Source organism: Peromyscus maniculatus, chromosome 7 (assembly GCF_049852395.1).
Source record: "Peromyscus maniculatus bairdii isolate BWxNUB_F1_BW_parent chromosome 7, HU_Pman_BW_mat_3.1, whole genome shotgun sequence".
Classification (NCBI taxonomy): Eukaryota; Metazoa; Chordata; class Mammalia; order Rodentia; family Cricetidae; genus Peromyscus; species Peromyscus maniculatus.
This window is the reverse complement of record NC_134858.1, coordinates 58436788-58450309: the sequence shown is the minus strand read 5'-3', so window position 1 is coordinate 58450309 and position 13522 is coordinate 58436788. Positions and strand designations below refer to the sequence as shown.

The 13522-nt window shown below is 50.3% G+C and overlaps 1 long non-coding RNA gene across 1 annotated transcript in view; it reads left to right on the top strand.

Annotated features, from left to right (window-relative positions):
- The first annotated feature begins 8864 nt into the window (after positions 1–8864).
- LOC143274136 (uncharacterized) overlaps positions 8865–13522 on the top strand; it is a 28548-nt gene continuing 23890 nt past the window's right edge. Inside the window, exon 1 of the long non-coding RNA XR_013052567.1 lies at positions 8865–8986. This is a non-coding gene — a long non-coding RNA (uncharacterized LOC143274136). The remainder of the gene's footprint in view (positions 8987–13522) is intronic.

The following is a 13522-nucleotide window of genomic DNA, read 5'->3' as shown; positions in this document are numbered from 1 at the left end:
TGGGGAAGTGGACACAGGAGGATCCCTGGGGCTCATTGGAGAATCAGCTGAATCAGTGTCAAAACATGTACACGTGCATGCTTGCACACAGTCATGTATCCGTCTTATACCAGAGGGAGGGAGGGAGGGAGGGAGGGAGGGAGAGAGAGAGAGAGAGAGAGAGAGAGAGAGAGAGAGAGAGAGAGAGAACCACTGCTCCATATGGCCCTATGAACAAGAAACCAGAGCAAGCAGACAAAAGATTTTCCTTCAGACCTCCTTATATCAGGGCTTCAGGTAGAGGTGTTGCCCATGTTTAGCCTGGGTCTTCCCACCTCAATTAACACAATTAAGAAAAATCTCTCATGGGTGTGCTGGAGCCTTGCTTTAAATGAATGTTTTTTTGTCTCGACTGCCCATTCCCAAATAACCGACCCAGAGGCATAATATTACTTATAAATGATCAGTCAATAGCTCAGGCTTGTTACTAGCTAATTCTTACACTTAAATTAACCCATAATTCTTATCTATGTTTAGTACAGCATTCTCATCTTGTTTCTCTGAATTTGCTGGCAACTCTCTGACTCTGCCCTTTCTCTTCCCAGAATTCTTCTAGTCTAGCTCTCACACCCAATCTCTTCCTGCCCAGCTATTGGCCAATCAGGTTTATTATTAACAATGAGCATAATCCACAGCACCTTGCCTCATAGCTGAGGCCAGTTAGTTAACCATCACAGCCAGAGACTGAACTAGGGCTTCTTGCATGCCAGGCAAGTGCTCTTCCACAGAGCACTACATTCCCAGCCCCTTCATCCAGCTTCAAGGCATCTGCTCTTTCTAGCTTACAACCTGTGGATCATCTAATTATAGGAGGAGGCTGGAAATTTTAGGGCCTTAGCCTAAGCCCCAGCCTCAGACCCAGCTCCAGCCTCAGCATCAGCATCAGCATCAGGCCTGAACTCTTCAGTGTTTATGTCCAGCAGAAAGCATTCCCTTCCCCATAACCGTTACATCACCATCACACCTCACAAAATCATGACTTCTGAATACCATCTGCTACTCAACCCAGGATTAAATTTCTCTGGCCATCTCAGTAATATCTCTTGACAATTGATTTCTTCTAATCAAGTATGAAGTCAGGGGGCTGGAGACATGACTTAGCAGTTAAGAGTGCTTGCTGCTCAATCATGATCTGAGTTCAGATCCATCCTGGGTGGCCCATGATGCCTATAATTGCAGCCCCAACAGATCCAAAGCCCTCTTCTGGCCTCTGCCTGCACCTGCACACACATGTGTGAACACACTCACATACACATGCATGCACATACACATATACAAATTTAAAAAACTCTTTTAAAGAAACAACCAAATGAGAGCTCCATTACAGTGAATGATGAATTATTTGAATCTCTCAGATTCCCATTTCCCCTCCCTCATTTCATGCTGATAGGTTGTCAGCCCTTACATAGATGGGGAACTGAGACAGGATTCTAGGTCTTCCCACTAGCAAGGGACGAAGTGAGGACCAGGCCCCCTCTGGGTCTATAGTTCATTGCACCCCATCCGACACCCACCACTCTTATTTATTCTTGTCTATTTTTGCACTAGCAGAGAAGTTGGTACGGATGGGCATCCTCCAGCACGTGAGTTCTCAGGATATAATTCACTTTAATCTTTTAAGCAGTTGACAGTATTTGCTCGAAAGAAGGAGCAACAAGTACATAATTATTGCACTAATTAAGCTGCCAAAAACACAGGCGTGCAGGAAGAGCACCTTTGAAACGGGGGCCCACGACGCATTAGCATCTGCTGTAAGCTTATTAATCACCTAACAGGCAATTAGCAAGCTGTTACTGTTTGAGGCTGCTATGTAAATAAATTCTTGGGTTAATTTCTTCCTCTGATAATAAAGAAAACATTATGAAAATTAGCTAAGCGACAATGTAAATGATCTTCACTGTTAATTATACGACAGTGTTACATATGCAAGGACCCCAGAGCTGATAAGGGCCCTGGCTCCCTCTCTCCCCATTGCCCACTCCCAGCCCCCACCTTGGCTGTATTGCTTTAAAAAAAAAATAAAAATGTTGACACAGGTAAGGAGCAAGGGGGAGCTTTGGGGACTGGCGTCACAGCTGTTTGCTTGCAGGTTGCCCAAAGCAACTGTCAACTCCGCAAACTGGGATGCTCTCTGGCCTCAGCCTTCAGCGAGCAAGGGAAGGGCCAGAGGACAAGACCCAAGGTCCCTAGTTCTTGGCTACTAATTCCCAGGGGCCACTCTGCAGTGCTGGGTGAAAGCCTCTGGGCTGGTGTCGCTGTCTCTGTCCACCACCTGGCAATTCCAGCGCACTAGTATATGTGTGGCATCTGCTAGACGGGCCACCTGGCTCGTCCATCTGGTCAGGTATGTGGGATGATCCAGTGTGAGCCCTGACACCAGAGTTCAAGCCTCCACCAGTGAGTGGCTACAAGGCCTCAAAGGATTGAGTTTCTCTCGGTGGCGGTGGCGGTAGCAGTTTCTTCTGCAAAATAGGAGTGATGGGTCGGGTTGGGGGGACTCCTTGGATACAGGGCTTGCTGGGAAAGCTCAGATCCTCAGCACTCATGTGAATGCCTTTTGAACACAGTGGCTGCCTGTAATTCTAACACTCAGGAGGCAGAGATGGAAGATCCCCAGCACAAGGTGGCTGGCTGGACTCGCTGAGTCCCTGAGCTCTGTTCAGTGAAAGACCCTGCTTTGAACATAAGGAGAAGAGCAACCAAGGAGGACACCTGGCATCAACTTCAGGCCTCCACACACATGGGCACACACATGTATGCACACCATGTATACACATGAACACCAGTGTACACATGCACACAACCACTGTACACATGCACATGCTGCTTTACTAACACACCTCCATGATATTGTCTGTGATGGACAATGACACAGGGTGGTCTTCCCAGGGTCCTTTGCACAGAGTTGCCCATACTTAGAACTCAGACCAAATTCATCGTCATCATCAACTTTGATCTGGGCATTCATACTGACAATAATTTCACATCAGGCTCTGAGCAATGATGGGAGCCTGAAGAGGAAGTGTGTGTGTGTGTGTGTGTGTGTGTATGTGTGTGTGTGTGTGTGTGTGTGATATGCCTAGGCCCACCTATCATCATTACAGCCAACCACGATGGTCAAAATGGAGACAAACAAAGCCAGAACCTAGCTTTCTGAGAAGTTGGGGCCTGGACATTTTTGGGGGTGTAAACAAGTCCCATGAGACATCATGTAATGAATCACATGGTGGGTTGGTCTTTGCTTATGAAGGCTCTCTGAGTACACCCACACATACACATAAAATGACATTTAAACAATCAGAAATATCATACTCCACTTTTGCATTGGCAAACATCAGAAGGCTGCCAACGCTACGCTGGTGAGGACGGAGGAGGCAGGCAGCTCTGGCATCCCTGTGAGGGGAAGTGTGGTCCAGAAGCCCTGGAATCGCATGGCAACCCTCATCATAACACACAGAAGGGCACAGCCCCTTCTGCCCAGCTCTCTGCTCCATGTTATTTAGCCTGGCTGATCAACTCCTGGGGCTGCAAAACGACTTATGCCTGAGAATATTCACTGCCACCATAATTATAATTCCAGGAGACTAGAGACATCCTGATGTCCATTAATGGGACACTTCAACAAATTACAGGCATCAAAAGGACAGAGCACCATGCAGCCATTCAAACAGACTCCAGCCTTTGTGTATGGAGACACATTGCTGTGTTAAACAGGGCCCGTGGCACAGAAGACCTTCATGTCTATGAAAATAATCCTGTGATATATATAAATTGCACATCATATGTTGATAGGTACACAAGTTCACCCTCTACAGAATCGCTCTTGAAGGCTTTACAAAAAAAAAAAAAAAAATGTCTCTGATTGGCCCCGGGAGGTAGACAGCAGATGGCGGAGCTTTTCTGGCCCCAGTGTGCCCGTCACAGGCCACCTTCAAGCAGTAACAGGTTTTGTGTGCTCAAGCCTGTCTCACAGAGGAACCACTTTGCTTCCTCCCAGCATCCCAGAGGACACTCTGAGCACAGTGTGCCCAGCCCACATACAGACCATTTCTAACCCACTGGTGAAAGGGCCTGCCTGCCTGATTGTCCACTGTACCGGTGATTCTGGAAAAGGCTGTTAGTCAGGCTTCTTGGGGACTGGTGCCCTGGTCATCAGCTGACTTCGCTGTAACCAGCTCGGCACTCTTCACCAAGGGACTTGGGCAAAGACCAGCCCTTTTGTGATTTTAAATTTATCCATGGAGTGTATCTATCGATACCTATATCTATAAATCATGTACATGTACACCCGACATGCACTAGGATGTAGCTCTGAATCTCCGGGAGACATTAGGGCACACCACACACACACACACACACACACACACACTCCTGTTCTTGTATGATTCTGCCCCCTGTTCTAAGAAGCCCCACCCCTCAGTGCTGAGTCTCAGCCTTGCCCGCTGTGGCCGCTGAATAAGCCTTTATCTCACAACAGCACCCCCATAAACCCAAGGTGCCGCTCATGTCTCCTACACTTGCCCTCTTTTTCCTGCCAAAGGTCTTTACCACTCTAACAGGGTCTCTGGCAGGCTCCCCCAGGCCTTCTGCAGCTCTGCTGTTCTCCTTCCTACACTCTTCAAACCTTGATGTGCTTTTTAATCTGTGACACCTAGAAATAAACGAAAATGCTGGAAAGCGGCCAAACAGCACAGGCCAAAATGAGGCTGTCACTCGTTGACTCCAGAGGCGCCGGCTCTGGCCAAGCCACTGAGACGCAGGCCTTTTTGGTTTAGCAGTTGGGTCATACTATGGCCTCTATTGATCTTGCTGCTAACACACACACACACACACACACACACACACACACACACACACACTCACACACACACACACACACACACACACACACTTCTTAAACAGCCCACCTGTGTGCCAGCCTCCCTCATCCTGTACTTCGGCTGTCAAGTCTTTGAACCTAAACCAGAGCCAGCTCCCACTCCACCCAGTCCCTCTGTCTCCTTGCTGGACATCACCCTAGTGCAGGCCAGCCAGGGTTATGGAAGTCTCCATTCCAGGAGGGTGGTGGAGAACTTGGGTCCTGTGCTGGCTCTGCCGCAAACCAACGAGACAGGACAAGGTCTCTGTCTTTGTAAGGGAAGGGAAGGTAGCACCTGACATTGGAACACTTGTTGCTACCTCCTCTCAGTTCTCTCTCTCTCTCTCTCTCTCTCTCTCTCTCTCTCTCTCTCTCTCTCTGTGTGTGTGTGTGTGTGTGTGTGTGTGTGTGTGTGCACTTGAGCATGAGTAGGGGCAAAACTGACAAAGGCTCAATCACTCTCCACCTGACATATTTGAGATAAGGATTCACATAGCGTGGCTGGCTTCCAGCTTCTTGTGTAGCCAAGGTTGGTATCTGAGTTTGCTTTCTATTGTTATGATAAACACCATGACCAAAAACAGCACAGAGAGGAAAGGGTTTATTTAATCTATGGCTTATAAGTAATCATGCAGGAAGTCAAGATTTGAACCTGGAGACAGGAGCTGAAGCAGAGACCATGGAAGGATGCTGCTTATTGGCTTGTTACCCATGGCTCACTTAGCCTGCTTTTTTACAGAACCCAAGACCACCTTCCCAGGAGTGACACCACCCACAGTGAGTTGGGGCATCCCACATGGATGATGATGATGATGATGATGACGATGATGCCCTATAGCTTTGCCTATAGGCCAGTCTATTGTAGACATTTTCTCAGTTGAGCATCCCTCTTCCCAGGAGACTCTACCTTATGTCAAGTTGACAAATAGAACTAGCCAGGACAGCTGGCCTTGAACTCCTCATGCTCCTGGCCCCTCATCTGCTTTCTCGCACACCTGTGTACATGTATGACCCCATAGCATGTGACGACATTGCCTCTTCAACTGACCATGAAGGACAGACCAAGGGGTCGGCTGCTGGTTCCCAGAGAGCAACCCCAGAAAACTCTGTATCAATGTCATTGATTATGGACCAAGGAAAGAAAATGTTTCACTTGCACTGCCTTGTCTCAGACCTGGTTCTTATTTCACTCTGTTTCCAAAGCCCAGTTATATTTGAAGGATCATGCTGAGCGCCTCAGGAAGCTCTGCTTCCAAAAGTACATGCAACAGAGATCAAGGAAAAGAAATAAAAGAAGTGTACATGAAATTGAAAACAGTAACATGTCTGAGCATAGGCCTTTATGTACGTGTGTGCAGGTGCACATGTGTGCATGAGCATGTGCAAGCCAGAGCCCCACCTTGGCTGTCTTTCCGTGGGTGTTATCCACATTGGTTTTAAAGACAATCTCTCATTGGCCTGGAACTTACCAAATATCCTGGCTTGGCCAGTCAGAGGGCTCTTTGGATCCACTTGCTCCCATTTTCCCCAGCCGGAACTGTAAGTGTGCCCAGATTACGTTCACGGGTTTGGGGCTCAAACTCAAGTTCTTGTGCTTTAACTCATTCTTTAATGACTGCACCATCCCCTCAGCAGGCCAGATTAAATATTTGAAATTAATCATGTGTGTGTGTGTGTGTGTGTGTGTGTGTGTGTGTGTGTGTGAGAGAGAGAGAGAGAGAGAGACAGAGACAGAGACAGAGAGAGACAGAGAGACAGAGAGACAGAGAGATGGGTGGCAGGTGAACCATGGTGCATGTGTGGAGGACAGAGGACAGCCTTGCGGTTCTCCCTAGCTACCTTTCTGTGGGTTCCAAGGACCTGCACTAAGTCCCCAGCCTTGCTCATCACATGCCTTTACCTACTGTACCATCTTGCCAGCTCCCAAATTAAAATTTTTACAAAATATTAATTTACCCTCCAGTGTATTTATCCAATAAGCTAAAAAGTATAATAGACTAAAGCAAAAGGCAGAAACAGTGGTCCTAATCTGCGAAGTGGACAGTACCTCCCGCCGCAGGACGGGAGAGATTGACAGCAGCCACCCACGGGGTCCCTCTGGGCGCATCCAGGGGTTTGTCCTCTGCTTTCCTCTCGTGTTCTGGCCCTCTGGGTGTTAAGCTGGAGGGATTATCGGGAGCTGCTGGCAGATCTTCATTCTACTGGGGAGGACTCCAGGCCCAGAATGGGGAGACAGCTCCTGGCAGGACCCTTCCTTAGCCCCACCTACCTACCCTACAGGAGATGACCGCAGAGTGGTAACCAGGGCCAACACACATTAGGTACTTACGGTGTCCCGCCACTGTCCTGACAGGTCTGAGATTGACAGCCTTCCCAAGGAGCGACGCCTAGTTCCTCAGACTCATAGAGGAGGAAACAGGGTCACAGAGAGGTCAAGTGACTCCCTGCCCGTCATGTAGCAAGTAAGTGGGAGAGCAGGGCTTGTCACCTTGTCACCCAGCCATCGATCAATGCCTCCAACCACCACCCATACCTCCCCGTCACAGCCTCACAGCCAGCAGACACAACAGGACCCAGGGCTGTGTCGCCTTGTCCCTTCTTCCTGGCTGCCGTGAGGCCCTCTCCACAGAGCGGCAGCCACCATTCTTGTCACCTGCTGGTCATGTGCCATCACTGCCCTGCTCAGCAGCACCCCACTCAGGCCACGGTGACCCTGCCTGTCCCTGTGGGGCTGAAAGCACAGCCCTCCGGCAGACGAGTCCATTCTTACTGAGTGGCCACGGGCTGTCCGCTTGCCCCATGATCCCTCTGGCCTCTGCAGAGCTGAGAGCTGTGAGGCCGCCATGGGGCACGGAGCTGTTGTATGCCAGTGTAGACCAGAGCCCAGTGAGCCCAGATGGCCTCAGTCCTTGCCCTGCTCCTGGCCCCTCCCCATCTTCGGCCCCTCCTCCTGCTCTGCCCCCCTCAGTCAGCTGTCTGAACATGTGACCACAAGGGCCAGGGAAGGCGTCAAGCCCCAAGTCACAAGCACATTGGCCAGAGCCTTCTGAGGCCAGGGCCAACACTGCTGGCTTCACCCCCGAGCACGTGAGCTACTAGAACTTTGGTATTTCCAGGCCTTGATGGCATTCAAGGTGCAGGGGCAACAGTACTGTGTGCTTAAGGCGCAATTCACATCTTATAAAATGAGCAGTTTTTAAACTCAGCGTCCCCACGCCACTGAGAATGTTCGGGATATTGTGCAACCATTTCCATCTAGTTCCAGAACATTCTCTTCACCCCAATCCTCCCCATCTCTGTCCCCTCAGCCCTGTTACCAGCAATGCTCTATGTCTTGGTGAACTTTCCTAACTCGGACCTTTCATTCAGATGGAATGCTGTGCAGCATGTGACCTGTAGTGCATGGCTTCTCTCATGCACTCACATTTTTGAGGTTCATACATGTTGCAACATGGACTGGTATTTTATTTCTTTTTACAGCTGACTAATATTCCACTCAGCCCCTCTTCAATTAAAAAATAAAATTGGGAGGAATAGTCTCACCTAGGTAAAAACACACCAATTGGTTATCTAATACCAAATGTTCAGCCCTGAAAACATACATATATAGATTGAGCAGTTATATTTAGGAAGATATATATATATATATACACATACACATATAACAACAACTAATAACATATATGCATACAACAACTAATAAAAAAAGAGGCCTCGAATTTGAAAGAGAACCTGGAGGGTATATGAGAAGGGAGGAGAGGGCAGAGGGAAATGATGTAATTATATTATAATCTCAAACATAAAAGGAATCATTAAAAAAGAAGATTGGGCCCTTTCTACTTTTGGTCAAGGGCTTCCCTATGGCCAGGTAGGTAGACAGAGGCAAATGTGGATGGAGTTCAAAGAGTGAAGGGGGGGGGGAAAGGGAATGGGGGAGGGAGGGGAGATTGATTCTGATGGCAGTTGAGAGTGAGCCCTACATTAGGAAGACCTCACCGTAGCTCCACTTCCACCAGAACTATGGGGCGAATCCGAAAACAGGCAGAAATCCTCAGCCTGTAGTGACACGTGTTTATGTCTGAGCAGAAGGTGAGCTGTCCAGTCCTCGGGGGTTGGGGTCTGAGTGTGAGGCTGGGGTGTAGGAGGATCAGGGAGGGGGAGACCATCTTAGTGTTACTATTGCTGTGATGAAACACCATGACCAAAAATAACCTAGGGAGCAAAGAGTTTATTCAGCTTACACTCTGATATCACTGTTCATCACTGAAGGAAGACAGGAACTCCAACAGGGCACGAACCTGGAGGCAGGAGCTGATGCAGAGGCCGTGGAGGGGTGCTGCTTACTGGCTTGATCCCTGTGACTTGCTCAGCTTTCTTATAGAACCCAGGACCACCAGCCTGGGGGGAGGTGGCCACACCCATAACAGAACATTGGGCAAACATTTCTATCATTAAGAAAATGCCTTAAATGTTCACCTACAGCCAGATCTTAGAGAGGCATTTCCTCAGTTGAGGTTCCCGCCTCTCCGCTGACTCAAGCTTGTGTCAAATTGACATAAATTGGCTAGCACAGAGACTGCGTGAGAACAAGGATGAATCCAAGTTCTGGGGCTGCAGTAGATGTGGCTTCCAAACCAGGAGGGCTCTTTCCATGACACTTTCAGAGACCCAAAGCAGCAGACACCTGAGTTAGACCCACAGAAGGACAGGAAGCCTCAGAAGCCCTGGGTTTTCATGCTGATTTTCTTATTCACTCACTTTTCTCTGGCAAGATCCTTTCTCTAAACCTCTGCTGAGGGCTCCCTTCAAGGCAGCGTCACCCGGGGGAGCCCTCCAAAAAGCCACAGAGCTATGTTCTCTGAAGAGCCAGGGATTCCAGGCCCACTCCTGTGGGATCTGGGAGGCCAACAGCCAGACTGTCTCCTGCAACCATGCCAGGGCAGTTTGAGGACCCACAGCCTGCTGTTACCCAGGACAGGGCTCCACGGGGTGGTCCACTCAACACAGAGACCCCCCTGTTTCCCTGGACTCTGGAGCCAGCTCCCCACACCTGGGCCTGCCTGTGTCCGACCGGGAGCCTGACCAACTGAAATATTGACCTGCGTCAGCTTGAAAGCTTTGGATGGCTTGTTTTCCCCTTAAAGGTTTTGGAAATTATAAACGCCCTTCCGCTTCACACCAGCCTGCTGAGGGTCTTTCCCCGGCCCCACCTGCTTTATTGGTTGGTAAGCGAGTCCCAAGAGACATTCACACTGAGGCCTGGCTCAAGAATCAAGAGACACGGAGTGAGCTCTGGCGTGGAGTGTGCAGTTGAGAGTCTGAGGCTTAGGGGTAGGCGTGGGGCGGAGGAGAACACAGAGCAGGCTGTTCATGAGGGGGCAAGAAAGAACCCAGTCACCCCTTGCGCTTCCACTGCCCCCACACCAGACCCCCAGCCTCGCTGGCCCGGCCAAGCCTGGGCCACATTTAGACCAGGACGCCAGGCCTGAAAGCCCAGTGAGTCTCCAGAGGGCAGCAGGGTGTGATTGATTTTGAAAGTGTGACAGCAAAACAGTTAATAAAAACCCCCCCGTTAGATCTGTAGAGCTGTGCTTTCCACACCGCCTAAATGAATGCTATTCATCACACCAGGGCACAGGCGTCCCAGTCCTGTGCACAAGGGGGTGTGCACGTGTGAGCGTGCCTGCAGGGATCACCTTCCCCGTCTGCCTGAGGTCTCTGGTGAGGAATCAAAGCCTGCTTCCACATGCACACACATGCCTGCCCGTATCTGAACATGTGGAGGCCACAGGACATCGAGTATCCTTCCTTAGGAGCCACCCACCTTCTGTTTCGTGACAAGGTCTCTCCTTGGTCTGGAGCTCACCCATCAGGTGAGGCTGGCTGGCCCGGGAGCCCTAGGGAATTCTCCCACCTCTGCTTCCCAGCGCCAGGACTGCAAGCATGAGCCACCAAGCCACTGTGCTTAGATTTAGACATGGGCTCTGAGCCCAAGGTGCTTGCAAGGTGAGCTCTTTATGGACTGAGCCATCCTCCAGTCAGCCCACAGTCCTCCTCCTTCACCGCAGCAGTGCTCCAGGTGTGGTCCTCAGCAAGTGCCAGCACTGCCGGGGAGTGGGTTCCAAGTTCGAATTCTCCCCCTGCCCCTCCGCTTGCTGTTCTAAGACTCTGCAGAGGCCTAGCTGTGTGTTCTGTCAATCAGTTCAGATGGAGGTCAAGCGTGAGCGCCCGAGCTGCAAAGCCCACACCAAACCTCAGGTTTCTGGAGATCACCGCTAGAACCAGTGAACACATTCAGACAACACAGGCGGAAGGCTACGTCCTCCACTGGCAAGGGTTGGTGCTTGAGAAGAGAGAAGATGTCAGATGCCCAGGGACAGAGATCTACGTAGCAGCTGACAAGGAAGCAGCCTATGAAATGTCTGCATGGTCTGTCCAGGCCAGGGCCACAGCTGGCTGAGTCTGACCCCGAGCAGTGAGATCTGTAGATCAGTCAATTCTCCCCCTTTCATCCAGGCCACCCCTTTAGAAGGGATCCTGCCTTTCTGCGGGTGCAGACTTGGCCCCCCTCATTCTGTCTTGCCCACCTAACCCCACAGGTCCTGGAGTCTGATTCATATCCAGGAAAGACCAAATGGCTTCAGGCAGATCCCTTGGTCTCTTAGTTCGAGTCTGCTGCTGTGGTGAAACACCATGACCAAAGCACCTTGGGGAGGAAATGCTTCCACATCATAGCTCATCATCAAAGGAAGTCAAGACAGGAACTCAAGCAGGGCAGGAACCTGGAGGCAGGAGCTGATGCAGAGGCCATGGAGGGTACTGCTTACTGGCTTGCTTCTTAGGGATTGCTCAGCCTGCTTTCTTATAGAACCCAGGACCACCAGCCCAGGGATGGCACCACCCACCATGGGCTGGGCCCTCCTCCATCAATCACTAATTAAGAAAATGCCCTACTACAGGCTTGCCCACAGCCAGATCTAATGGGGGTATTTTCTCAGTGGAGGCTTCCTCCTCTCTGACTCCACCTTGTGTCAAATTGACATAAGAATAACCAGTACACTTGGTCTCTGGGGACACTGTGGAGGGCATGCGAGTCTGGCCACCCTCATGCAGATGGACAGTCTCTTGGCCAGGGCGGCTCTTAAGCTCAGCCTTGGAGTCCAAGAATGGACTACCCTGCTTCCCCAGGGGTGGCCTCTGAGGATGAGGGTTCTTCATGAGTAGAGGACAGGGTAAAGGAGGGCAGACACAGGGAAAGTCCAAGGAAGCCTGCTCAGCTCTCCATTGGAAATTAACACTTAGAGGGGGGTGGGGACTCAGAGTCCAGGGCATGGGCTTTCCTGGGATCTGCGACCCTCGGAGTTTCTGCTTTCCAGGTCATGATCCTCCGGCCATTTCCCTATAAAGATGAGCCATCTAAGCTCCAAACATGAAGGAAAGCCTGTATGCTTGGCTTCTTCTGACCTGAAGAAGGACATGGGTGCCTTCTGTATGGGGTGGTAGTGGGTGGCTTTAGGTAGTAGTAGTTTAGGGAAAGCCAGCTGAAGCCCCAAGGAAAAAGGAGGCTGTGTGCAGAGGATGTCCAGACCCCCCTGCCCTGGAATAAACAGACTCCTGCAGACCTTTGTGACCCTACTCTGCTGATGTAGTCCAGGCTAGCAGGGGAATGGGTGACGGTCAAGATGAGATGATCCATCCCCTCCTAGCTCCCCTCTGCCTCCCCCTGGAGATAAGCCTCTTTGGGTGCCCCCTCCCCCCCCCACCGTGCTTTCCAGATGCCTCTTATCTGGGTGCAGATGTTTTATTTCAGTCAGGCTTTTATTTTGGATGAGCATTAGGAAAGTAAAGGGAGGCAGGCAAGCATGGTGGTGGTCCATGCTTATAATCCTAGCCCTGAGCTGACCCAGGCAAGGGGATTAGGTTTCTGAAGCCAGACTCGGGCTATATGTTGACAAAGATGGGGTAGGAGAGGGAGTGTGGATCCAGCTCAGTCAGTCAAATGCTTGTCTAGCATACACAAGGCCTTGGGTTTGAGCCCCAGCACCACATAAACCACGTATGGAGCCTCATGTGATCCCAGCACTTAGCAGACGGAGGCAGGAAGATGAGAAGCTCAGGCTGTCCTTGGTTACATAGGGAATTTGAGGCTAGTTTATGCTTCATGAGGCTCCATCTCAAAAAAATAAAATAAAAATAAGAGAGGGAAAAAGAGACAGAGAGACAGATCCGCAGATCCACAGAGACAGAGAGAATATATCAGATAATGGTTTACTGAATTTATTGCCACAGATAGGACGACATTAACATGCTGGCTTAAGGAACTAAAACATGGTATGTCAGTAAGCTTAAAAGCATGGTGAGACATAAGAGGCTAGAGTTTGGGAAACTGTTAACCAGACAGCCGCGTGTCTCCACAGCTGGACTGTGGTTGACAGGCCGCGGCCCGCCCTGCCTAACACTCAAACCTAGGCTCGGGTCGGGTCGGCAGACACTTACCAAGTGACAGTGAGCACAAACTTACAGTCAAGCAGCTGCTCAAGGGCCTTATTTGGGGGGTTGTGCTTTTCGTGTCCCCTTGGACAGCTTTACTCTGTGCTTCCCCCTTCAGAGGATGTGTTTGGGGGT